This window comes from Pteronotus mesoamericanus, unplaced genomic scaffold (assembly GCF_021234165.1).
Source record: "Pteronotus mesoamericanus isolate MK-2021 breed Mesoamerican mustached bat unplaced genomic scaffold, CSHL_Meso_final contig_25, whole genome shotgun sequence".
Lineage (NCBI taxonomy): Eukaryota > Metazoa > Chordata > Mammalia > Chiroptera > Mormoopidae > Pteronotus > Pteronotus mesoamericanus.
This window is the reverse complement of record NW_026555105.1, coordinates 28,512,828-28,540,725: the sequence shown is the minus strand read 5'-3', so window position 1 is coordinate 28,540,725 and position 27,898 is coordinate 28,512,828. Positions and strand designations below refer to the sequence as shown.

Below are 27,898 nucleotides of genomic sequence, written 5' to 3'. Positions count from 1 at the left end.
AATTTTAAAATTGAGCATTGAAATATATGTGTAATAAGAAGTCCATAGATGTTAATATCCCCACATTAATCAGTCACTGCATGTGAGATGTCCTGGGAAGGACAGTGTAGCCTTGGACAGGGCAGCTCTCTGTGGCTGAGGCAGTCCCTGAAGGTGGTAAGAGTTGAAGGCCATCTGCCAACAACATTCCCAGGAGCTGGGCCACAAGTTCTTCCTTGAAGAAGGAGCTAGATGGTGCATCACAGAGTTCGTCACGTCAAATTATTCAGCATAACTCAGGGGCCTTCAGAGACCCACATTTCACTCTGAATTGGTAGACATGAAGTAAAGTCAGACTTTATTGTAAATAAACTTCCCAGATGATTTTGAGGCACAGGAGTTTGATAATTATTCTTTTATTTGTTTTTAATTTTTTATTGTCTGTTTCCATTGTTATTTAGTCCCATTATATCTACTCCCACTGCCTCTGCAATCACCGTACTGTTGTCCATGTCCATGGGTCCTTTTTCCTTTTTGCTTAATCCCTCTGCCATTGAACCTCCCTTCCCCTTAGCTATCCTCCTGCTCTCTATCAATGAGTCTGTTCAGTTTGCTCATTAGATTCCACATATGAGTGAAATCATATAGTACTTACCTTTCTCTGACTGGCTTGTTTCACTTAGCATAATGTTCTTCAGGTCCATTCATGCTATCGCAAAGGGTAAATTTTCTTCCTTTTTATGGCCAAGTAGTATTCCATAGTCATTTAATCAACTCATCTACTGATGGACACTTGGCCTGTTTCTTTATCTTGGCAATTATAAATAATGTTGTGATGGCATAGGGGTTCTTATGTTTTTTCAAATTAGCATTTTGGGTTCCTTCAGATATATTTCCAGAAATGGAATTGCTGGGCCATATGGCAGACCCATATTTAATTTTTTGAGGTATCTCCATACTGCTTTCCACAGTAGCTGCAGCAATCTGCATTCCCACCAACAATGCAAAAGGGTTCTCTTTTCTCCACCTCCTTCGCCAGTACTTGTTGATTTATTGCAGATAGCCATTCCAACAGGTGTGAGATATCTCACTATGGCTGTAATTTGCACTTCTCTGATGATTAGTGATATTGAGCCTCTTTTCATATGCCTATTGGCCATCTGTATGTTCTCTTCAGAGAAGTGTCTATTCAGGTCCTTTGCCCATTTTTCTTTTTAAAGATTTTATTTATTTATTTTTAGACAGAGGGGAAGGAAGGGAGAAAGAGAGGGAGAGAAACATCAATGTGTAGTTGCCTCTCATTGCACCCTCTACTGGGACTCTGGCCTGCAACCCAGGCATGTGCCCTCACTGAGAATCGAACCAACGACCCTTTGCTTTGCAGTCCGGTGCTCAATTCAATGAACCACACCAGTCAAGGCTTTTGCTCTTTTTTTAATTGGGTTGTTTGTTTTTCTGTTGAGTTTTGTAAGTTCTTTACAAATTTTGGATATTAACCCCTTATCAGATATTTCAGAGAATATGTTCCCCCATTCTGTGGGTTGTATTTTTATTTTGTTGATGTTTTCCTTTGCTGTGCAAAAACTTTTTAGTATGACGTAGTTCCATTTGCTTGGTTTTTCATTTGTTTTCCTTGCATGGGAGATATATACAATAAAATATTGCTATGAGCAATGTCTGAGATTTCAGTGCCTATGTTTTCTACTAGGATTTTTATGGTTTTGGGTCTAATATTTAAATCTTTAATTCATTTTGTATTTATTCTTGTGTGTGGTGTAAAAAGTGGTCTAGTTTCATTTTTTTTGTATGTATCTGTCCAATTTTCCCAGCACAATTTATTGAATAAACTATCTTTAGCCCCTTGTATGTGCTTACTTCCTCTGTTGAACATTAATTGACTGGGAAGGTGTGGGTTTATTTCTGCACTCTCTATTTTGTTCCATTAATCTATATGTCTGTTTTATGCCAGTATCATGCCAAGAGCTGGTTATTTGAAAAGATGAATAAGATTGACAAAACTTCAAGACTCATCAAGAAAAAAAGAGAAAGAACTAAATAAATAAAATCAGAAATGAAAGAGGAGAAATAACAACTGACACAAAACAAATGCAAAGGATTGTAAAAAAAAATTATGAATAACTGTGTGCCAAAAAACTGGACAACCTGGATGAAATGGATAAATTCCTAGAAACATACAATCTTCCAAAACTAAGTCAGGAAAAATCAGAGAATCTGAATAGGCAGATTTCACCTAGTGAAACTGAAGCAGTAATCAAAAAACTCCCAACAAACAAAAGCCCTGGACCAGATGTCTTCATAGGTAAATTTTACCAAACATTCCGAGAAGAACGAACATCTCTCCCTCTCAATCTATTTTAAAAAATTCAAGAGGAGGGAAGGCTCCCAAGATCTCTGTATGATGCCAGCATTATCCTAATTCTGAAATCTGATAAAAATACTACAGAAAAAGAAAATTATAGGCCAATACCCCTGATGAACATAGACACTAAAGTCCTCAACAGAATGTTAGCAAACTGAATACAGCAATGTATCAAAAAGATCATACAACATGATCAAGTGGAATTTATTCCAGGAATGCAAGGTTGGTACAACATTTGCAAATCAATAAATGTGATTCACCACATAAACAAAATGAAGGATAAAAACCATATGATCATATCAATAGATGCAGAAAAAGCATTGATAAAATCCAGCACCCACTTATGATAAAAACTCTCAGCAAAGTGGGAACTGAGAGAGGAAAAGTAAACATAACAAAGGCCATATTTGACAAACCCAATGCCAGCATCATACTCAATGGGAAAAAACTACAAGCATTCCCTTTAAAATCAGGAACAAAAGAGGAATGTTCACTTTCATCTCTCTTATTCAACACAGTACTGGAAGTCCTAGCCCTTGCAATCAGACAAGAAGAAGAAATAAAATGCATCAAAATTGGAAAGGAAGGAATAAAACTGCCTTTCTTTGCAGATGACATGAAACTGTACATAGAAAACCCTAAATATTCCACCGAGAAACTACTAGAACTGATAAATGAATTCAGCAAAGTAGCAGGGTACAAAATCAATATCCAGAAATCAGTTTCATTTTTATACGCCAATAGCAAACTAACAGAAAGGGAAGTTAAGAAAATAATCCCATTCACAATTGTTTCAAACAGAATAAAGTACTTAGGAATAAAGCTAACCAAGGATGTAAAAGATCTGTACTCAGAAAATTACAAGACACTGAAGAAAGAAACTGAAGAAGGTAAAAATAAGTGAAAGCACATACTGTGTTCATGGAAGAAATAATGAACATCATTAAAATGTCTATACTACCTAAAACAATCTATAGATTCAATGCAATTCCTATCAAGATTCCAATGATGTATTTCACAGAATTAGAACAAATATTCCAAAAATTTATATGGAACCACTGAAAGCTCCGCATAGCAACAACAATCCTGAAAAAAAAACAAAATTAGAGAAATCACGCTACCTAATATGAAACTATACTATAAGGCTATAGAAATCAAGATAACTATTCTTGTAGATATTCTTTAAAAACACTTGTGTAAGGACTCTGGGCCAGAACTATGTCCTTTGCTTGTAGAACAACCCTCCTGCTTCAAATTTCCTTGCTTTGATACAATAATGCTATTAAAAAATGCAGAACTGACATCTGTGTTTTGAAGATAAGAAAACCAGCTTAGAAAGCATAAGTGACATGTCCAAAGTCATACAGCTGCTATATATTCTCAGGCTCAAACTTGCCCATTCATGCTCCCTTTCCTACTCCATCTCCTTCTCTCACTCTCTCACTCTCTGACACATATTTAAAATTTACTATTGTATAAGTCATATTGTTCTTAAAGTGAAATAAATGCCTCATCATCCTTAGAAGCTTTTCTAATATGCTATTAATGGCTCTTCACATAAAATACAAGTTTGTCCCTGTTGTGGTAAAAATAGATTTCCTACTATATTTTATCCAGCACAGATGATCACATGGTGCTGGGTTTCATCCTGGCAGTAGTTTTTGCTTTAACTCATGATACCAGATACTGAAAAGAAACTGCAATAGTCTCATCTGTTTTTTTCTGAATAAATCCTTTCTAGATCTTTACAAGACAGAGTTGTGTTTTCAAGAAAAAGGAGAGCCTATTAAATTCCTTTCCAAGAGTCAACTGAGGTTCTATGTGACATTAGTAAGGATGTGTTTTAAATGAAAAAGCAAATTAAAATGAAGATGAGGTGGTTTTAATGGGCAGAGAAACCTTGTTTTTGTTTTGTTTTGTTTTGGTGTGAGCACATGATTCTGTGTGAACTATGTGGTCTGTGCAAAGCAAAAAGAGGTGACCAATAATCCCTCCAAAAAATTCACGCTGCTCTCCATGCTGACAGCTTTACTAGATGACAAGTGAGTCATAACCTTTTATCTTTTAGGCAAGGCCCGGGGACCATGACTGAGTTGTTGTAGATACAGTCCTGGTGGATGAGGTTGTACTTTATTTTCCATCCTTTGACCTCAATATTAAATGATGGCTTGGAAATGCATTAAGGGGTAGCCTTTACACAGTAACGTTGATGATAATATTTCTTTTCTTAAAGAAAAAACTCTGGCATTGATATTCGTCAGCATGCTGGGATTTCAGCAGGATAGAAGCAATTATACACACTTGTGTATGAGCAACTTACACAAGTTAAAGGCCTTAATTGCTTGGCTGGCATGCCTTGAACTTTCTGAGTACATAGGATATATAAGCAGTAAATGTTTTAACTTTCCAAAATCTGGCATCTTATTCAGAATTCTTAAGCTTATTCTGGAGTGAAGTTTATAAATCATTCAAGGGGATTTCATACAAATTTCACTGAAATCCATGACCTTAAATGTACATGGGTTTCCCTTTCAGAAAAAAGATATATGTCAGTAATTTGGATAAAGTAATTTACTATTGCTAAAGGCTAATGGCCCTTATAGCCCAATTCTCCAAAAAATTCAGCTGTTCTCTTCCACCAACAGAAATCCAGTTTTTTCTCCACGGACTAGTAATAATGCCTTCATTATTATACGAAATTTCTATTTAGATTTGGGTTATTCCTGGACTCTTCTGTTTATGTCCGTTTACTTCATGTACTGATACCAAAATGTTTTAATTTTTATTTCTTTCAAGCCAAGGGGAAAAAAAACCCCAAAGACTTCTCTGAGTATTTGTCAATGGGGAAGCTGTTGCTGTGTTCCCTTCCGAGCACCCGTCCTGGTTTTCTGCATATCCTCTCTTTCATCACTTTTTAAATTTGTAGTCACTTCTTCCATCCACTCCTTTCATGTTGGTATTTCTCTGAGTTCCATTTTTTGACCATTCTCACTTGACATGGTTTTCTTATTTTTATTTTATTATTTTTTAAAATCCTCACCCAAGGGTATGTTTTTATTGAGTTCAGAGAGGCAGGAAGGAGGGAGGGTGGAGAGAGTGTGAGAAGTATTGATGTGAGAGAGGAACCTCAAATGCTGGCCTTGCCTCCCGTGTCCACCCTGACAAGGAATTGAACGTGCAATTTAGGTATGTGCCCAGACCAGGAATTGAACTGACAATCTTTTGGTGTATGGGATGAGGCTCCAACCAACTGAGTCACCCTGCCAGGACAATATGGTTTTCCTAACTGTGTGTTCAGCTGAAACCCAACCTGGTATGTCTTCCATACTTCCTTATAGAGCCTCAGACATTCTTTTTACAGACTACTTGAAGCCTTGGAGTCCTGGGGGCTTTCTCAGGCCCTTCTGTCTCAACACATTGAAAAAGATGAGCCATATATTTTCTACTCCAAACCTGTTCTTTCACATTCATTAACTATCTCTGCCAATAGCACCACATCCATGAAGTTATCCCAGTCAACTGCCTGGAAATCATCCCAATTACTTATCCTTTCTACCTACATCCTCTTGAATGCAATGTCCTCCGGATTCTACTTTGCTGTTTATTGAATCTATTTCCTTTTTCCCACCCCTACTTCTACTGCCTTATTTGAGCCTTTGCTCATTTGTCTCAGGGGCTACACCAACAGCTTTCTTCCTGGAGTCTTGCTCTATTCCCCAGCATTGCCTGGAGAATGGTATTTTACAGATACAAACCTAATTAAGTCATCCTTAAACTACTTCAGTGTCTGTCCATGATCATGGTGGAATTTCAAGTGCCAAGGCATGGCATCCAAGGCCCTTCTCCATCCAGCCCCTTCATAGTTCTCCAGGCACGTGGACTCTGCCCTCGTTTATCAAACACTTTCCTTTCCTAACTGTCTGCGCATGTCACTGTGCCTTTATAAATCCTGTTCCCTCTACCTGTAGCAGTATTTCTCTTCTGCTAATCCTGCTTTACCTCCCCCTGGCCTACCTTAATTACTCAGAAGACTCAGCTTAAGGGTTATTTCATTTTGAAAGCTTTCCTTATGACCTCTCTCACCATAGCTAGATGAGGTGTCCTTTGTTTTTGCTCTCAGTGTGTCTTTGAGCAAACCAATCTGTCACATATTTGATAATGTTAATATTTTTATTACCCCCTTTCTCATAGGCTTTCAGCTTCTGGAAGACAAGGATTCATTTTAGGGCCTCCAGTGCCTTGCTTAGTTCTTGACCTGTAGGACTGTGATGTCCAACATGGCAGCCATTGGCTACATGTGGAAAATTAGGTTTTAATTATTTAAAATTAAAAATTCAGCTCTTAAGTCACACTAGCCACATTTCAAGTGCTTATTAGCCATATATGGCTACTGGTGACTGCATTGGACAATGTAGTTAAGGAACAGTTCCATCATCACAGAAAGTCCTTTTGTACAGCACGGATCTAGGAAGTGCTCAGTAAATGTTGGTGAGTTAAATATGAATGAATTATCTTTAATTGAAATTTTTACTGAGACAGTTATAGATTCACATGTAATTGTAAGAAATAATACAAAGAGATGAGTCTATCCTTTTATCCAGTTTTTCCCAACATCTTGTATAACTACAGTACACTATCACAACCAGGATATTGACATTGATACAATTCACTGCCCTTACTCATTTACTGATACTTGTGCTCATTTTTGTGCATGTGTATATTTAGTTTTATACAATTAAACCATATACGTATGTTCATATATTTACCACCATAGTCAAAATACTTCCATCGAGACATTTCTGTCACCAGAAGAAGCCCTCTTTTGCCCTTTCAAAATCACACCCACTTCATTCTGCACCTCTTACCCCCTCCCTTAACCCTGGGACCACTAATCTATTCTGCATTTCTACAATGTTGTCATTTCAAAATGGCATATAAATGAAACCATACCATGCAACCTTCTGAGATTGCTTCCCTCCCCCCCCCCCAGTATAATTCTTTGGAGATTCATACAAGTTAATGCATGTATCAATACTCTGTTTCTTTTTATTGCTGATTATTATTTCATGGTATGTATGCCAGAATTTGTTTAACCATTTACTTCTTGAAGAACACCTAGGCTGTTGCCATTTTTTGGCTACTACAAATCAAACTGCTATGACCATTCTAGTACATGTTTTTGAATGCAACTGTTCATTTTTCTGCCATAAATGTCCAAGAGTGCAATTGCTGGGTCATATGGTAATTGCAACTAAGTTTTATAAGAAACTACCAAACTACTTTTTCAGAGTGTCTGTACCATTGTACACTCCCACGAGCAACATGTGAATTATCTGGTTTCTCCTCACCCTCACCAGCATTTTGTGTTGTCACTATTTTTTATTTTAGCCAGTCTGATGGGTGTGTAGTGATACTTCACTGTGGTCTCAATTTGAATTTTCCTAATGTCTAATAACATCGAACATTTTTTCATGATTATTTGCCCTTGCTATATCTTTTTCAGTGAAATGTCTGTTCTTGTCTCTTGACGATTTTCAAATTGGATTTTTAAATTCTAATTGTTTATTTTTTTAACTACTGGGTTTCGAGAATTCCTTATATATCTTAGATGTCAAAATGTGGTTTACAAATAGCACCCTTCCACTGCAGTCTGTAGCTTGTCTGTTTATTCTCTTCATGTGGGCCTTAACAGAGACTCCACTTTTAATTTGTTTGTTTTTGTATATTTGGCTAAATGATTTTTTAAACTTTATTTTTATTGTTTACATTATTACACATGTCCCCATTTCCCCCTTTGCCCACCTCTGCCCAGCCCCCACCCCCTTCCCTCTGTCCATCACCACACTGTTGTCTATGGTTATACATATATGTTCTTTGGATAATCCCTTCACCTTCTCTCATCCAGTCCCTCCTCCCCCATCGCCTCTGACAGCTGACAGTCTGCTCCATGTGTCCATGCCTCAGTTTCTATTTTGTTTGTCAGTTTATTTTGTTCATTAGATTTCACATATAAGTGAGATCATATGATATTTGTCTTTGCCTCACTGGCTTATTTCACTTAGTATAATACCCTCCAGGTCCATCCATGCTGTTGCAAAAGATAAGAAATTCCTTCTTTTTTACAGCTGCGTAGTATCACGTATTTAATTTTGATGACATTTAACTTATCATCTTTCCCTTTGTGGATATGGCATTGGCGTCAAGGCCAAGAACTCTTTCCAAGACTTGGATTCTGCAGATTTTCTCCTGTTTTATTTTTTAATTGAATTTATTAGGGTGACATTGGTTAATAAACTTGCATAAGTTTCAGCAGTACAATTCTATATTACATCGTTTGTATACTGTATGGTGTGTTCAGCACCCGAAGTCAAGTTTCCTTCCATCACCATTTATCTCCCTATACTTTCTTGTACCTTCCCCCACCAGCCCTTCCCTCTAGTTACCACCATACTGTTGTCTGTGTCTTTGAGGTTGGTTTTTCTTTTTTTTTCTTTTTCTTTTTGTTTTTTTTCTTGCTTACTCCCTTCAACTGTTTCACCAAGCCCCTCAACACACTTCCCCTCTGAGAGCTATCAGCCTATTCTCTTTCAATGAGTCTGTTTCTATTTTGTTTGTTAGTTTATTTCTTTCTTTAGAATCCACATATAAGTGAAATCATATAGTACTTGGCTTTCTCTGACTGGCTTATTTCACTTAGCATAATGTTCTCCAGGCCCATTCATGCTGTTGTAAAAGGTAAGAATTTTTTTTTTTTTTTTTTTTATAGCTGAGTAGTATTCTAGTGAGTAAATGTACCACTGTTTTGATGTTTTTTTTGTTTGTTTTTTATCCACTCATCTACCAATGAGCGCTTGGGCTGCTTCCAAATCTTGACTATTGTAAATAACTCTGCAATAAACATGGGGCTGCTTATATTCTTTGGAATTAGTGTTTCTAGTTTCTTCACATATACTCCTAGAAGTAGAATCACTGAAGATATATTGCAGTTTTATTTTTAATTTTTTCAGGTAACTCCGTACTGTTTTCCATGGTGGCTGCACCAGTCTGCATTTTTACCAACAGTGCATGAGGGTTCCCTTTTCTCCACATCCTTGCTAATACTTGTTATTTGTTGATTTATTGATGATAGCCATTCTGACAGATGTGAGGTGATTCCTCATTGTGGTTTTAATTTGCATTGCTCTGATGATTAGTGACATGGAACATCTTTTCATGTATATTGGCCATCTGTATGTCCTCTTTGGAGAAGTGTCTCTTCAGGTCCTTTGCCCATTTTTAAATAGGATTGTTTGTTCTTTTGGTGTTGAGTTTTATAAGTTCTTCATAAATTTTGGATAATAACCCTGATCAAATGTATCATTGGCAAATATGTTCTCTCATTCTGTGGGTTGTCTTTTCATTTTGTTAATGGTTTCCTTTGTTGTGCAAAACGTTTTAGTTTGATGAGTCCCATTTGTTTATTTTTTCTTTGGTGGCTTTTGCCTGAGATGATATGTAAGAAAAACTGTTGCTATAAGAAATGTCTGAGATTTTACTATATACATTTTCTTGTAGTAGTTTTATGGTTTTGAGTGTCACATTTAAGTCTAATCCATTGTGAGTTTATGCTTGTGTATGATGTAAGAAGGTGGTCTAATTCAATATTTTTGCACATATCTGTTCAATTTTCCAAACACCATTTACTGAATAGACTGCCTTTATCCCATTGTATGTTTTTGCCTCCTTTGTCAAATATTAGTTGGTTATGAAGTTGTGGGTTTATTTCTTGGCTTTCTATTCTGTTACAATGCCCTGTATATCTTTTTTTACATCAGTACCATGTTGTTTATACTATTATAGGCTTGTAGTATAGTTTTATATCAAGCAGCATGATTCCTCCAATTTTGTTCTTCTTTCTCAAAATTGCTGTGGCTGTTCAGGGTGTTTTGAGGCTCCACATAAATATTTGGGATAATTGTTCTAGTTCTGTGAAATATGCCATGGTAACTTGATAGGAATTGTGTTGAATTTATAGGTTGCTCTGGGTACTATGGACATTTTAATGATGTTAATTCTCATTCCTATTCCTATGAACATGGTATGTGCTTCCACTTGTTGGTATCTTCTTCAGTTTCTTTCTTCAGTGTCTTATAATTTTCCATGTACAGGTCTTTTATATCCTGGGTTAAATTTATTCCTAGGTATTTTATTCTTCTTGAAGGAATTGTGATTAAGATTGTTTTCTTAATTTCCCTTTCTGATAGCTTATTATTGATGTATAAAAATGCTACTAATTTCTAGATTTTTTTTGTATCCTGGTACTTTATGAAATTCATTTATCCATTCTAGTAGTTTTTTGGTGGAATCTTTATCATTCTCTGTATACAGTATCATAGCATCTACAAACAATGACAGCTTTTTTTCTTCCTTTCTGATTTGGATGCCTTTTATTTCTTTTTCTTGTCTGATTGCTGTGGCTAGGACTTCCAGTAATATGTTGCATTAGAGTGATGAAAGCAGACATCCATGTCTTGTTTCTGATCTTCAGGGAAACTCTTGTAGCTTTTGCCCATTGAGTATAAGGTTGGCTGTGGGTTTATCATACATGGCTTTTATTTTGTTGAGGAATGTTTCCTCTATTTCCACTTTGCTAGGGAGCTTTTATCATAAATGGGTGCTAGGTTTTATCATATGTTTTTTCTGCATCTATTGATATGATCATGTGTTTTTTCATTTTATTTTGTTTATGTGGTATATCACACTTATTGAATTGTGGATATTGTACCAATCTTGTATCCCCAGAATAAATCCCTGTTGATCATGATGTGTGATCTTTTTAATGTTTTGCTGGACCGGGTATGCTAATATTTTGTTAAGGATTTTAGCATCTATGCTCATCAGGGATATTCGCTTATTATTTTGGTTTTTGTATTGTCTTTATCTGGTTTGGAATTAGGATAATGCTGACTTCATAAAATGAGCTTTGGGGCCTTCCTCTCTCTTGAATTTTTTGAAATAGTTTGAGAAGGATATGTGTTAGTTCTTTGAATGTTTGGTAAAACTCACCTATGGAGCCATCTGGTCCAGAACTTCTGTTTTGGCGGTGGGGGGAGGTGTTTTGTTTTGTTTTGTTTTGTTTTGTTTTGTTTTAGTTACTGCTTCATTTTCACTAGTTATAATCTCTCTTTCCAGATCTGAAACTTATTGGTTTCTGCGCTGATGTTGTCTGAAGCTGGTCATTAGGTGTGTTGGTTCAGGGCCTTTGGGAGGAACTTTCATGCATACCAATGTCAGATGCTGTCTGTGACTGGCCCTGTGTAACCTGTTTGGAGCTACAAAACTATCCACAGTTTGCAACTGCCTCTGCTGACTTGGTCGAGCACAGGAAGGACCAACCTGTGTGCCATGACCAACTATTATCAGCACCAGGTCTAGAGGCAAGTCAATAAATGTTCCAAGGCACACTGAGATCTGCTTCTGTCTGCTTCCCCTTGCTGAATGCCTGTCACTGAAAGAGCCTGTGGCAGTATTCAAGTTGCATGAAGTAGGTTCTCAGTGAGTTACCTGGTAGGGGGTTGGTATTCACCAAGTTGATACAGGTTCAAACTTGGTGCCAGTGCTGGGTCTGAAGCCACTCAACAGAAGTCCCCAGGTATACCAAGTCTAGCTGCCACCTGTTGAGTGCTCATACTCCTTTGTGTTGGGGCAGGGTGTCAGTGAGTCATGATGAGGCCAGCACAGTGTATCAGGTCCCAACATCCCAAGATTTAGCCTTGTGAAGGGAGGGCCGTGCACTGATCAGGTGTTTAAGAGATAAATGGCTGCTGTCCTGGAGCCATATAACTCATTCCCTCCCAGATTCTTCCAGGGGGGAGCCTGAGCTTAGCAGTATAGGGCCTATGGAAGTAGGAGGTGCCTATTAGGCTTTGGGGAATTTGGGGGTGTGGTCCCCACCCCAGAGGCACACAATTCAGTCTGTCCTGGGTTTTACCCAGCAGAGCAGAGTTACCAGGGATTGGTAGGTGGGTCCACTAGGAGCCCGGATTGTGGGGCTAGCAGATCTCCCACGAGGAGGAAGTGCCAGTCACGTTCATAGAAAAGTAAGGCAAATGGCCCCCATCCCAAAGCCACACAATTCAATCACTGATACCTTTGGAGTCTGCCCAGACCTCTATACCCCAACCAAGGCAGCTGATTCCTTAGCATGGTGTAAGCTCAGCAGATTGGGGCAAGAGGGAGTCCAGAGGGTGGGGCTATTGCTTTCTCCCAGGCTGATGCAATATAAAGGGGATTGCTGCACCCAAGAAAGATGGCATTTGTGGTATTGGAGAATGACTCAGCACAGGTATCCTGGCTGCTATTCCCTCAGCTACTTAACCAGAGCCACAAATCCCAGAATCTCCTCACACTTCTCTAGTCCTGCCCTCCTTCTACTGGCAAGTTGGCCCCTTAAGAGTGTGCCTATGTCTACAGCAGATTTCTGTCTCTGTTTGACATACAGAGTCTTCACTGATTTTCACAGCCAGGTGTTATGTGAGTGATTTCTCCTAGCTCTGGTGCTTTGGGCTGGGGAGCCCAGTTTGGGTTTGAGATTCCATACTTCTCAGGGGGAACGAGCACCAATGCCCCCCACATTGTACACACACACACACACACAGCTGAGATATTCCTCTGAAACCTCAGCTGCTGCCTGTGGGAGTAGGGCCAGCTCTTTTTGCATCTCTGCTCTTCCTACCAGTCTCGATGTGGCTTCTTCTGTAAATCCTTGTATGTAACACTTTTCTTCAGCTAATGTTCAGTTGATTATTTAGGATAATTATTCTATAATTTAGTTGTAATTCCAGTTTTGTCCTGGGAGGAGGTAAGTGTACTTTCCACCTACTTGGTCACCATCTTGGATCTTTTATTATTTTTCTAAGAGTCTTGTACTTTTATATCTAGGTCCATGGTCTATTTTGAGTTAATTTTTGTAACACATCTTATTTTTGCAACACTATCCATATCCAGAATTTTTTTCTTGTCCCAAACTGAATCTATGTACCAATTTAACAATAACTTCCATTTACCCACATACTTCATCTGTCTCTATGAATTTGCCTATTTTATTCAATGTATATCTCATAAAAGTGGAACCACACAATATTTGTCCTTTTGAGTTTGGCCCACTTCATTCAGTATAATGTTCATCTATATTGTAGCATGTATCAGAATTTCATCCCTTTTTAAGGCTGAATAATATTCTATTGTATGTACATACTATATTTTGTTTATTCATTCATCTGTCAGTGAACATTTGAGTTGTTTCTACTTTTGGACTATTTTTTTAAAAAGCTGCTGTAATTATTGATGTGAAAATATTTTAAGTGACTGCTTTCAATTCTTTGGGTATGTTCCCACAGGTAGAATTGCTGGATCCTGTGGTAATTCTATGTTTAATTTTTTTGAAGAACTGCCATACTATTACATACTATTACATAGTGGCTATACTATTTCACAATCCTACCAGTAGTGTACAAGGGTCCTAATTTATTCACATCCTTGCCAACACTTCTTTTTTCTTTTCTACATAGATTTCTCCATCCCTATGGGTATGAGGTGGCACCTCTTTGTGGTTTTGATTTGCATTTCCCTGGTTAGTGATAATGACCATTTTTCATGTGCTTATTTGCCATCTGCATATGTTCTTTGGACAAATGTTTATTCAAGTCCTTTGGTCATTTGTAAATTGGGTTGCTTTTGTTGTTGTTGAGTTTTAGGAGTTCTTTATATATTCTGGATAGTATTCCCTAATCAGATATATCATTTGCAAATATTTCCTTCCATGCTGTGAGGTGTCTTTTCACTCTATTGATTGTCTTTTGCACAGATTTTAATTTTTATGTAGTTCAATTTATCTAATTTTTCTAAAAAAATCTTTGAGATTACTAAGAATCGCATTTGTTAGTATTGACATCTTACCAATATTAAGTCTTACAGTCCATGAGCACGAGATGTCTTTTAATTTATGTCTCTTTTAATTTCTTTCAATAGTGTGTTGTACTGTTCAGTGTATGAGTCTTTCACCTCCTTGTTAAATTAATTCCTAGGTATTTTATATTATTGAAAATGAAATTGTTTTCCTAATTTATTTTTTAAATTTTTCATTAGTAATATATGGAAATGCAACTGATTTTTGTGTGCTAATTTTGTACCTGCAATTTTGTTGAATTCATCTATTCTGATTTTTTTGGTATAGAATCTTTAGAGAGTTCTACATACAAGATCACATTTTCTGCAGAGATAACTTCACTACTGCCCCTACAATTTGTATACCTTTTATTTCTTTTTCTTATCTAACTGTTCTCACCAGAATTTCCAATAATATTTAGAATAGGAGTGGCAAAAGTTGGGATCCTTGCATTGTTCCTGATCATAGGGGAAAAGAGCTCAGTCTTTCACCATTAAGTAAGATGTTAGTTGTGGGGAGGTTCATTTTTGCCTATGTATACCGATTTTTTTTTTGAAAAGCTATTCGTTGTTCACTGAATTACTTTTTCATTTTTGTCAACAATTGGTCATATCTGTGAATCTAATTCCAGGATCTCTACTCTGTTTCATGGATCTACAGGTCTATCCCTCTGAAAATACCGCATTGTCTTGATTACTATAGCTGTGGAAAAAGTCTTAATATTGGAGGGAGTAATTCTTCCTACCTTATTCTTATTTGTCAAAGCATTTAGCTATTCTGGAGCCCACGCTTTTCCATATAAATACTACAATAAATTTGACTATGTCTCCAAAATCATATTGGCATTTTTTATAGAAGCTTCATTAAACATTTAGATACATTTGGGGGGAAATTCATATCTTTACTACACTAAATCTTCTAATTAATGAACACAATACATCTCTTCATTTATCCAGGTCTTCTTTGATTTATTTCACTGGTATCTTGTAATTTTTAGCATACAGTTCCTATACATGTTTTGTTAACTCTATACCTAAACATTTCACTTTGGAGAAAATGTAAGTGGTATTTTGTTTTAAATTTTATTTTCTGCATGTCTACCAAAATATGATTGAGTTTTGTGTGTAGATCACGTATCCTGCAAGCCTGCTGAACACAATTATTAGCTATAGGAGTTGTTTTTGTAGACTTCTTGACATTTGCTATTTAGACATTCATGTCATTTGCAAATAGAGACAATTTTGTATATTCCTTTTCAATTCAATGTCTCGTTTTTGTTTTTATTGACTCATTGCAGTGGCTAGGATTTCCAGTACTATATTGAGTAAGATGATGGAAACAAACATGCTGGCCTTGTTCCACATCCTAGAGGAAAAGCATTCAGTCTTTCACTATTAAGTCTAATATTAGCTGGATTTTTTTAGATCTTTTAAATCAAATTCAGGCAATTCCTCCCTATTTTAAACTTTCTGAGAGTTTTTAATCATAAATGTGTGTTAGATTCATCATGCTTTATTCTGAAATCAATTGATATAATCCATTTTTTTCCCTGAGTTGGTTAGAATGTAGAGTACATTAATTTTTTAAATGTCAAACCAGCTCTACATTCCTGGTGTAAACTTTACTTGAGCATCATGTATGATTCTTTTTATACACTGTAAATTGTTTTTCTAAAAAAATTTTTTTGAGGATTTTTGCATCAAAATTCAAAAACCTATTTGCCTGTAGTTTTTTTCCCCCCCCTCTCCTATTGTGTTTTTAGTTTTAGTATCAGGCCAATACTGGCCTCATAAAATAAGTTAGGAGGTATTCCTTTTATATTTCGTAGGGGAGATTGTATAAAAGAGGCAAATTCAGGAGCATCCAGGTGAAATCCAAAATTGGCCCCAATACTGGGAGGGAAAGGAGTGATCTGAGAAAGATGCAGACTGCTCTAGATGGGTAGGTGGCAGTTTTAATAAGCAAGGGAGCTTACATATGAGGCTGGCCTTGGACACCCATAAAGCAAATCAGACTCTGCACACCAAGTTTATCTAAAGACCTTAACTGGGTCTAGTCACATATACCATCCAGATGGTCTCAACCATACCTTACTCTAACAAGGTTTTTATCCTTGAAACTGTCTCCTACTGTGGGAACGGTGGACAGAGTACATTCCAAGGACAAAGTAGGGGATAAGAAGCCTCCAATTATCTAGATCCAGCTCATGGATCAACAGGGGGTCATGTCTTCTTGATGACCTCTAACAACTCCCAATAACTGATTACAGGTTATTTTTTAACTTTTAAAACTGTGAGCCATGGAGAAAATCTATTACTTGTTGAAAAATAAAATTTTGGAATCCCTCTGACAAATCAGTCCTATTTTGTGTATTCAAAAGTGATGTATTCAATAAATGTATTAGGCTGGTGGACAAAGAAATGTATTACCCATATCCCTCTTAAGATCAGGACCCATCACCCCAGCCGTAGGGATTACTGCCCAGGGAAGGCTTTTAGCTGTTCTCTTCTTCAGGGACTGCCTCAGCATCAGAGAGCTGCCTTATCTTAAGTTCATGCCCTTTCCAAGGCAGCTCACATAATGATTAATGTTAATATATAAAGGACTGGACCAACTCGGAACAACTCTGAAGGGTCATCCTATCTCCAAAGCTCCCTGGAGGGTGAGTGGCCAAGACTGTCATTGGCCTGCATCATAGATGAACTTCTACCACTGCCCACTCTTGCTGCCTTTATCTCCCACATACAGGTGTTGGTCCTAAGCATCCTGCCTGGTAAACTCTCAAGAAATTATGTTATATAAAAAGAAAACCCTTAGGACTTAATGCAATGTAATATTTACAGAAATAATCTTATTACTTATTTATAATGTTTACCTTGCCTAATCCTAAATGAATTTGAGTCAACTAACAATAATCATAGTATCTAACCAGCAGAAACAAACACAAACTTTATCTATAACAGTAAGATTTTAATAGGTATCAATCAGTCACAAATAAACAACACCTCTATACAATATTTTCTGGCTTTTGCATCTGTGCCAGCACACATAAAAGACAGTCAAAAATAGAAAATATGTATGCAAATAAAGATGGGGGTGGTGTGGGAGTGGTGGAATTTAGGGGTACTTGTGTGGCTTAAGAGAATAAAAACATGAATTTAGGGACTCATATTCCTTTAAACAGAAAAACCAGGACATAGTTCTCCTTTATACATAAGAATATTGAGGGAGAAAAGTAATCATCCATTTATCTTATGGTTCCTGTTTTCATATGGCAGCTACTACATTGAGGATGCTAAGTGAATGGAAAACAGAGGGGAGTAATAGATATTGCAGCATTAACTAGAAGGCTGTTTCAGAGTTATTGAGTATAATAGAGTACCAATAGATACACACTCTTATTTTTAATCTGCTATCCAGTTATGGGATCAGATGTTGTATTATAACTAGTCCATGAAGGTGTTCTTAGGGCACTTGAGGACAGACAAGGGTGTGCCTTCTGTTTCAAGGTTGAAAACTCATGACTGGTTTCATGAAAATCTCTCTCTCTCTATCTCTCTCTCTCTCACTCACTTGTAACATAGACAGTGAGGACTTGACAATTCTGGAGTCTTTGGGGTTTGGGAAGAAGTGGACAACTGGGAGATTTAAGATGAATCACAAGATATTACAAGCTGCAGCTTAAACATAACTCATGAGAAAGCCCTGTCTACTCTTGGTACTCTTACCAGTTTTCTTAATTAGGCAAGCCCAATCTTACCATTACAAGTACAACAAATTGACACTTTGATAATTAGTCTTAGTTTTTATCCCAGTTCAGGAAAGGCAGGGAAACAGCCAAGGCAGACTGGTTCCAATTTGAGTAGAGGCTCAACTAGTAACTACTTTGATAGTCAGCTAGCAAAGAGAGTATGTAGAGGTCAAGGAGCCCATATTCCTCAAGGCCTCAGATGCTGTCAAAAATTAGCCACTTTGAGCTGGGTGCTCAGAGCCCAGCTCTACTGAGGTTCCCAGGGTAGGCACAGACCGCCCCCCCCCCACCCTGGGGTGGGGGAAGGCACCTTCACTTGTTTGCAGCCACACCATCTGTGGGCAGGAGGGGCCTCTGTGGAAGTCACAGACCATTTCTGGGCTGGTTGGTTGAAGGATGGACACTGGGAGGTCACATTCTCCAGATCCTTGCTACTCAGTTGTGGTGGCATCACAGCACCTGCGAGCTAGTTTGGCTAGTAGAATCTCAGGCCCCAGGCCAGACCTACTGCATCCGAACCTGCCTGTTAATTGACCCATACATTTAAGTTTGAGAAACACTGGTCCAGGTGGAAGCAATGAGGCTAGCGGAAGGATCTCTCAGCCCCGCCCCCTCCCACTCTTGGCTCTGCTTCTTAGCAAAGCTCAACCCTGCATTGGTCCTGCACAAAATTTCTGCAAAGCCTGTGTGCGTGTGTGTGTGTGCGGGGAGGGGGCGTGTAGGAGCTGCCCCCGCCCGGCAGGGCAGAGGACAAGTGTGATTGGATGGGCGAAAGGCGGCTTTCTCCATCTCGGGGCTCCGCGGCGAGTAGACACTCCCCCGACCCTCCCCCGACACCTCTCCACCCCCACCCCCCGCAGCGGCTACCGCCTGCCTCCCGCCGGCTGCCACGAAAACCCGGAACAGCTGCGTTTGCTCGCGGAAAGTCCTCCTAGGGGCGACGCCGGGCAGCTGGGCATGCTCAGTAGCTGGGGAAGGCTTGGGTGGAGAGTAGAAAGCTTTGGTTCTGCCTCCCACCCCCTGCTAGTGGTCCCTGCACCCCTTCCCTCCAACCCGTAGTAGTTGCCCGGCGTGTGCCCGGGGAGACCACGAACATGGCGCTCCTAGCGATGTAGCAGCCCAGGCGGAGAAGGGGATGAGGCACCGCTGCTTCGCTGACAGCCAGCCACCAGGTAGGCAAGCGCGCCTGGAGGGGCTGCTTGGGTGGATATGGGCTCGGGGAGGGGCGCTTGCAGGGATGCGCACGGCTGGGACCCGGGGCATCTTGCTTTGCTGGGAGAGGATGCTAAGCGGACATCTGTGACAGCGCGCAATTGTGCATCTCCTAGGAGATGTCAAAGGCTGGGGACCCGCTGGCTGGAGGGAAGGGATCTGGGGACCGCCCCCCGCCCCCCTCATGCACACCCATGCGCTACCATCCAGCCTGGGCGCTCCACGGGTCAAATAAAGGATAGTTCCTTTCTGCTGGGTGGGAGGGCGTGGAGGAGAACCCCGATACCAGTCTTGGGAGTGCGCTGGCCGCCCGGACCGCTGACAAGACCAGCACCAGTTCTTTGTGTATACAGCCGTGCACACCCGGGGGTGTCACGGTGCCTGCATCTTCCGAGGAGTGTTGGACATATTACCAGGGCAGGATTCCCGTATGGTTTTTGTCTCTTGGCAGGTGTGAATTGGAATATGCAATAGCTGAGCCTTTATGGGGCTGTGTTTTCCTTTGTTACTTGCTTTGAAGTGTGTGTGCGTGCGTGGTGGGTTGTAATGGAGAGAGAACTTCTGCTGGTGGGCACGCGTGTGGGCAAAGTGTGGAAGAGGATCTCGGTTCCAAACTCTTGTCAAAATTGAGTGCTAGGTCGGCCTCCTGGAGGTAAACTTGAAAGTCCAGGGATAAATGCCCAGTTTGGAGACCTTCTTGAACCCCTGTGTGTTTATCTGGACCTTTAACATGGGACACAAGGTAATTCAACATTAGATATCAATTAAGCGAATTTGAAGCATTGTGGCTATCAGTGGTGGGCCTTTTTTTTTTTTTTGGCCAAATTAATAAAGACAAAAAAGTTGGCATAAAGCCAGAGGGAAGTGTCATAGTTAATAGTTGATGATAGCTTAGAAGGCTGAATGCACTTTGGGGGAAATTGAGAAACCTGGCCTTCTGCAGGCTTCTACCAAGAAGTAGCCACAGGGTCTTGGGGGACTCACAGAACCTCTCAGCACATCCTTTTATCTTCTGGGGTCTGGTGGCATGTTGACACTCTCTCACCTGGGTCCAGATGGAGTAGATGATCTTTTGAAGTCCCTACTACACCCCATAATAATGGCTTTGTCATATTATATTAGTATATCTGTTATAGTCAGGAGTACAACTTAGGGAGGGAAGGTAAATTTAGAATGTGCTTTTATTTTTTGCTTCATAACTTAAAGGATGAACATCTTTGACTACAAAGTTTACAGACACTTCCCTTTGTACATACAGTATTTATTTTATGGTCTCCTTAGGTAGCAAAAATGAGTCAGTATGATCAAAATGAAATGGGGAATGTTTGCAGAAAATGCATTTAAGTAAATTAAAGTCATAAATGTCCAATCTGATAGTGCCTTGACTTGGGATACCTCTGTCCAAAGCAGAAGCACTGCTAATGGAAGCGGTACAAGTTGATGACAAGTTCATTGATATCATTGGTCTTAGAATAAAACTTTTCTGTTCCTGTGTGAATGGGTAGAGATTGATTGTACTATGTCTCTGAAATTTGTTGTTTTGTAAATAAATGTGAATTTTAATTGCAGTCATTGAAAACACAGTTTGGTGTTGCCTCTCCTTCCCTGTGTCAGAGTTTGCTAAAACGCTGCAGGTGTGAGAGGCAGGTGTTCTATGTATGTTGTGGTATGATCTTGGTTTGAGACAACACTGAGTTTGGGCTCTGATTCCCATTTTAGCTTTGTGATCTTGGGCAAGCTATTTAACTTTACTGAGCCTCAATTGCCTCGCCTATAAAAGAAGCTTAGGGAGACTAAGACTTACCTAAGTGGGTGGGTGTGTGGATTACTCATAATATAAACCACCAAGAAAGTGGTGGTGTCCACTACAAAAGGAAGGAAAATGGATCTGTTTAACCTATACTAGGTGCCTTGTATCATGCTAGTCAGGTTCAAACATGTGATCTCATTTCATCTTCCCAACTATGTTAGTTTCCCAGGGCTGCCATAACAAATTACTAAAAGCTAGGAGACTTAAAGCAAAAACGTACTCTTTCACAGTTCTGGAGGCTAGAAGTCTACAATCAAGGTATAGACAAGGCTGGGTGCCCTTGGACGCCCCTAGGCATCCTTTCTTGCCTCTACTAGTTTCTCATAGCCCCAGGTATTCCTTTACTTGAGACAGCATGTCTTCAATCTCAGCCTTTATCTTCATGTGGCAAAATTTCCCCTTCTTATAAGGACACCGTTCATATTGGATTTAGGGTCCACTCTAATTCAGTTTGATTCCATCCTAACTTGATTACAGCTGTAAAGACCCTATTTCCAAATAAGATCACATTTACAGGTTCTGGTTGGATGTGAATTTTGAGGGGACACTATTTAGCCCAAAATGCCAACATGCCTGTGATCTGTGTTTAATAACAACATTAATGTTAGCATACGAGCAGAAAGTAAAGATGGAGTGGTATGGGTTCAGAAATGACTTTACAGGTTATTTAATCCATTTAACCTATTTGAGGTTTAATTCACCCAGACTTGGTAAGAAAGAGCAGCATTCAAACATACCTCACTGATATAAATGTCCCTTACTTGGAAGCCTAGACAATCCAGGATCTCAGTCTTGAACAGGTAATATACCGTATTTTGCTATGTATAATGTGCAAATTTTTGCCCAGATTTTTGAGGAAAAAATAAGGATGCGCATTATATGTGGGTAGTACCTGAAATACATTGTATCAATTCTTGTGTTTTGTAATTATTTGTTACATAAAATTTCTTGTACCATAATATAGTAAAAAATAAATGCTAAAATTCCTTTACAATACAAAAAAGTATCTAAATATAAATAAATGAACAATTGAATTAAAAAATTAAAACAAAAGTTTTTTTTTTTCCCTGAAAGTTTGGGCCAAAAACGTGGGTGAGCATTATACATGGGAGTGCATTATACATGGCAGAAATACGTTACCTAACATACTCCATCCCAAATGGATTTGTTAATGTTACCTTCCTCCCTTTTGCTACCCTACTAACACAGTGCAAACAACAGAAGTCCAAATTAAACAACAAAAATAACAATAGCAACAAAAATACTCCAATCTTAACACCTTTCTAACCTTTCTTATCCTGGTAAATGGCACCACCATCCATGGAGTTGCTTTAGCCAGAAACTCAAGAATCATCTGTGATACCTCCATTCCCTTTGCCTTCCACACCCAAAACCATCACAGTCTTAGAAATTCTGTCTTCTACTCAGACTGCTAAAATATCTAGAGACTCTTTCCATTCCCACCATCACTATTCTCAAACTGCAAATCATTATCTCTCACCTGGATTATTAACATAATTTACTAACAAAACCCCTGGTTCCTTGCTTGGCCTCTCTAGTCCTTCATCCGGACTGTATAGGATCATGTCAGTTTCCTACATGAAATGCATCCACATTCCTGGGACAGATTTCAGACTTTCAGAGCCTTGAGTACTTGGCCTGCCTCATCTTAGGCATCTCTTCCTCTTGTTGCTATCATACTGATCTCCTATTTTGAATATCCCAAACACTTACCCCCTATGCTTTGCAAGTTCAAGCTGTATACATCCTTTGGGCCTCTTTGATCTTCCTTCCCTGTGACCCAAATCTCTCCTCACCCTTCTGCTTTTCTGCCACAGCATTTACGTTCTTTTTATTTATTTGACTATTTAACGTCTCACATGTAGATAGTCAATAAATGTTTGGTGAATGTGTGAAGGAATAAATATTCTTCCTCATAGCATTTTTTTGCGCCAATTTAAAGATCTTATATTTTAGGAAAAATGTTTTATTTACTACCTTGTATAAAAGAGCAATTTAGAAACCCATTCTGACTTGAAAAGAGAATTCTTGGCTTTAACAAATGTACCTTCTAAAAATTGGTTTTAAGTGAGCAGTTAATAATTGAGTAAAAATATTTTCTGGTAACTGAGGATTTTGAAAAATATATCAGTCAACAGATATTTCAAAAACAGTTGTTGGATATTTATATTTGCCATGTTAGGCCCTAGAAAGACAACAGTGAGGTAGACTTTTAGCCTACTAGAGATTAATAATAAAAATAATAATCATATATTTGTAATAATAATTAAAATCAATAACATTGTTTATTGAGCTTCCGTTATATGCCAGCTTCTCATCAGTATCTCTCCCTACTTATTTCTATAGAAAGCCCTCCAATTTTTCTCAATAACATAGAACCCAAATCAGATTCACAACAAATATTTGATGAATTAATAATTAGTAGATAATACTATCCTGATATTTTAAAATAGAAAACATGGTTGTCTGGAGAAAAGGGCATTTACTTTATATATATATCTCCATACAGTTTCTTTCTGAATATATCTAGGTGGGCCCTGTTCTGCTTTAGAAATCATCCTGCCTATTGTCTCTTGGGTTAAAATAAGAGACAAATTGTTCTCTATATGGGAACAGGTTCCTGGTGTTCTTTTGTCTTCTACAGTTGTCAAAATTCTTAATCACCAGCTGAATGGTTTTATTTGTCCTGTTTAATCCATGTTAGAAGTGACTTTATGTCTCTCTCATTCAGAGCTTTTTTTTTTTTTGGCAGTTTTGAATAGCAGGACTGAGCACCTGAGGGAAGTAAATGTAGTTCAATACAGCAACACAGGTTACACTATAGATTTCTAGGATGTCCTCAATTTCATGTTATTTCATTATTTGCATAAAAGATGATTTTTAAAATAAAAATATTTGTTAATGCATATGGTCAAGGATACCTTTTTATCTAAGTAATGAAACATCAGACATTGTGCCTTGCTTTTGTTTAAAAGTGAATGATAAATAATTGAGTCAGTTAAAACCTAAAGAAACTCATAAGAGATTTCAGTAAGGTGGGTTAAAAAAAAAAATGGCTACCCCAAATGCCTGTATTTACCAACTAAAAAATACAATAGAAAATGATTCTGTTCATGAATCCATAAACACATAAATTACCTAGGAAAAATAGTATAAATACACAAGACCCTGGAGACTAATAAGCTATAAAATTTTATTCAGACAAATGAAAACATACCTTATTCTAGGGTAGAAAGATAGATATTATGAACTGGTTGTTTTTTCATGATTAATTAATTTTATTGCAATGGGATTTGGGAAAACTTGACAAAATGATTTTAATATCAGTCTGGAAAAATAGCTATATGACAAAAGTCAAGAAAATTTTGCAAAAGAATATATGTAGAGGTAGGTGGTAGGTCATCTTTCCAGAAATAAAAATAAATCTGATCATCAAACTACAATCATTATAGCTTTGTAGTGTTTGTGGAAGAATCAGTCAATAGCTCAATGGAATAGAATAGCCTGGAAATAAACTCAGGTAGTTTTTGGAAAAAGAACTGTGATGGAGAAAGCATTTTGAAATAGTGAAGAGTATTTGACAAGGTTGAAGAAATTTGCCAAGAATGTAGAAAACATGCAACTAAGAACTTCTGTTTACATGACTCACTAGACTAAGTTCCAAATAAATTTGAAAGTTTACCTGTCAGGTGAGAAACAAAGCTAGAAGAAAATATTTAACCATTTTTGGAAAAGATTTTTTTGATGTACAGTTCATTGAAGGAATCACAAAGCAAAGGATAGATTTAAATATATTTTAAACTTTTGTATGTGGAAAAATACAGTTTAAAGCAGAAAGCAGTCATGGAGAAAAATATTGACACCAAGCATGGCTGAACAGATAATATAATAGTGACACTGAACTCTTCCATATTAGTAAGTAGAAAATAACATCCCAATAGAATTGCCTAAATATCTGAATAAGTAATTTAAAAGGAAGAAAGAAAAAGGCTAATACCCACATTTAATAAATATCCTTACTATTAATCACAGAAATGGAAATTAAAACAAAAATAGGATATCATGTTTCTTGTATTAAACAAGCTGTGTGCGTGTGTGTAAAGTAGTACGGGCAAGGATACAGTGAGGAGGACATTCTCACTGGCACTGGTAAGAGAATTACATGACAAAACCCTCCTGGAGAACAGTTTGAAGATCTTTGTGAAAGCTTTTAAAAGGTCAAGTTATTTGACCCAGCTATTTCTTTGGCTTTTGATTTTACTTTTATTTTTTTGTCTTTGTTAAGGAAGTAGATGCAGGCAAATTTTTATTTAGAGGATTATTTATACAACTTGCAATAATAGTAAAAATTAAACTTATATAACTAAAAATTGGGGGCCCCAAATGACAGACTATTGCATAAATGTTAAAACTGATTGTTTCAAAGATTATGTAATGACATGGAGCAAACTTTATCACTTTAAGTGGAAATAACCAAATGCACTGCTGCATTAAAATGATATGTGTTTTCTGAATTGGAACTATCACATAGGCATATAAAAACTGGAACAAAAACAAAGTTAAACAATGCCTGGGTGGAAGAAATATGGATGAATTTTCCCTTATATTTTTATACTTTTCCAAATTTTTCAAAGTTTAGTCAGTGATAACATTGTTTTATGAAACAAACTCCACTATTTTACAAACATGGCAGTGATACACATTCAGGTTATAATTATTCATGTATGTAGCAAACATTCATTGATTATCTCTTATGCCAGTGGCTCTGCCAAGTGTTATCAGCAATGACTCTTAGTTTGCATGCAAATGAAAGAAAGTCTAACCTGAGCTAGGAGAATTTACTAGAAGGTTATCAGAGAGCTCAGAGAACTGCCAGGATTGAGCAGGATGGGGCAAAAACAATAAAAACCTTCACCAAAAGACAGGCTTAGAAGCAAACCAGAACCTAGCCAGTTCCAGGGTCTAGATATCTGATACTAGAAAAATGGCCCAGAACAGCCTGTGGAGGGCTGGGCCTCAGTCCTCTGGGTGCTATACTCTGGGGCTTGCTCACCACACACCCAGCCCACTTGTATTTTTCAAGTATACAAAAGTGTATACATACCAAAGTTTCAAGTATATTTAAGTCTCTTTTTTGCTTTGTGATTCTTTCCATTAATTTTATATTAAAAAGTCCCTTTTGTAAAATGGTTAAATGTTTTATTCGAGCTTTGTTTCTCACCTGCAAGGTAAACTTTCCAATTTATTAGTCTAGTGAGTCATGTAAACAGAAGTTCTTAATTGAATGTTTTCTACATACTTAGCTAGTTTCCTCGACTCTTCTCAAATACTCCTTGCTATTTGAAGATAGAGGAGGGCACCTTGGTTAGCAGGCCTGCTGCCCTTTTTGCGATGAGAGAAACAAAAACGATGGCATGGTTGCTAAACAACCAAAATCAGACTAAAACAAAAAGGTGATAAAAATGCCTACCACCCCAGGATGTGAAGGCCAACAGCAGTGAGTAGCAGCCATCTGTCCCTCCCCTCGGTAGGGAACACAGAGAGGTAGAGTCACACCTAATGAAGGGTTGCGGGTACAATATGCCCCCACATAGGAGATGCTGTTTTCTCCTGGTGTCAGCAGTGACATGTCCTGAAGAAGGTGGCCTTTCAGTTCTTAGCATAGGGGCAGAGTTTTTGAAGGTGAGATGCCATTCTCAGCTGAGACAAGAGTTAGTGAATGGATTACCGAAAAGAAACTGTTTAGCAGAAGTAACAGGTAGAGTTTGGAAAGAGATGGGGCACTCATGCAAGTCTAGGCTCCTTTTTATTCTGAATTAGCTGACGTTTAGCATGCCCTATAGTAGTGTCTGAGTTTAATCCACCAAAAATACTGGACAAATAACTTTGGTCCATAATACTATAAAACCATCCATAGATCAGTTTGTATTCTTCCTACAGTTTTCATCATAAATAGGAAATACCTGTGCTGACCAGGTAATTTAATGCTTAGGCTCATGTTGCTTTGATAACTATTTATAAATTTTCCCAGAGGAAAGAAAACTTGTAAAGGGAAAGAAAAAATGGAATTATTCTTTACTTGAACAAAAAAACAGGACAGAGAAAAACTTGAATGACCAAGATGGGCCCCTCTCCTGGACATTACATGATAAAGAGCTGAGCTGAGCTGCACCTGTACAGTCATGCCCTTCTGTGCCAATCAGAGAAACCACGTGCCACCTTTGGCCCCTCTGGGTCCTGCTCTGCATACCCAGGACCTTAGACTTTCCAGCTTTTAAGGCCCTTAGGCTCAAGGGGGCCTGAGGAAAGACTGTTAATGGGAGGTGTGGATGGAGTTGGAGCATGCAAATGTTGTAGTCCACAGACAGGTGCTGGAGGCCAGGGTAGAAAGAGCAAGGGGGAGAGGCAGGAGGCTGGTTCTCCTGGTTTTATCATGTCCTGGAATTCACTATATTTAAGCCTGGCTTCTGGGTTGTTATGAAGGCATATCGTTCAGGCAAGGCACATGGAACACATTTAATAATTTTTAGATTGAATTATCAAATGGAAATATCTTAGATATAATAATGAGGACTCCATTTGTGCTCCATTTGTGCTCTTGGCCCCTCAAATATTAGGATCAGGCCTGGTTGGGTAGCTGTTTTGGAAAGATAACATTCAGTTCTACATACACATACTTTGGCTGCTTGTGCAACATCAGTATAGATTATGAGAAAAGTAGAGTGCGCTCCTGTGATGATAACTAACATATTGAACAAGTTGTGCTAAGCCCTCATCCAACTATTTTGCCTCAGTATCTTAATTAATCTTCACAGAGCT

The 27,898-nt window shown here is 38.2% G+C and overlaps 1 protein-coding gene across 2 annotated transcripts in view; it reads left to right on the top strand.

The window, feature by feature from the left end:
- The first annotated feature begins 19,014 nt into the window (after positions 1 to 19,014).
- Positions 19,015 to 27,898, top strand: part of PAK5 (p21 (RAC1) activated kinase 5) — a 267,718-nt gene continuing 258,834 nt past the window's right edge. For both annotated transcript variants that reach the window (XM_054574046.1, XM_054574048.1), the window contains exon 1: positions 19,015 to 19,208. The gene's annotated coding sequence lies outside the window, so the exon portion shown is untranslated. The remainder of the gene's footprint in view (positions 19,209 to 27,898) is intronic.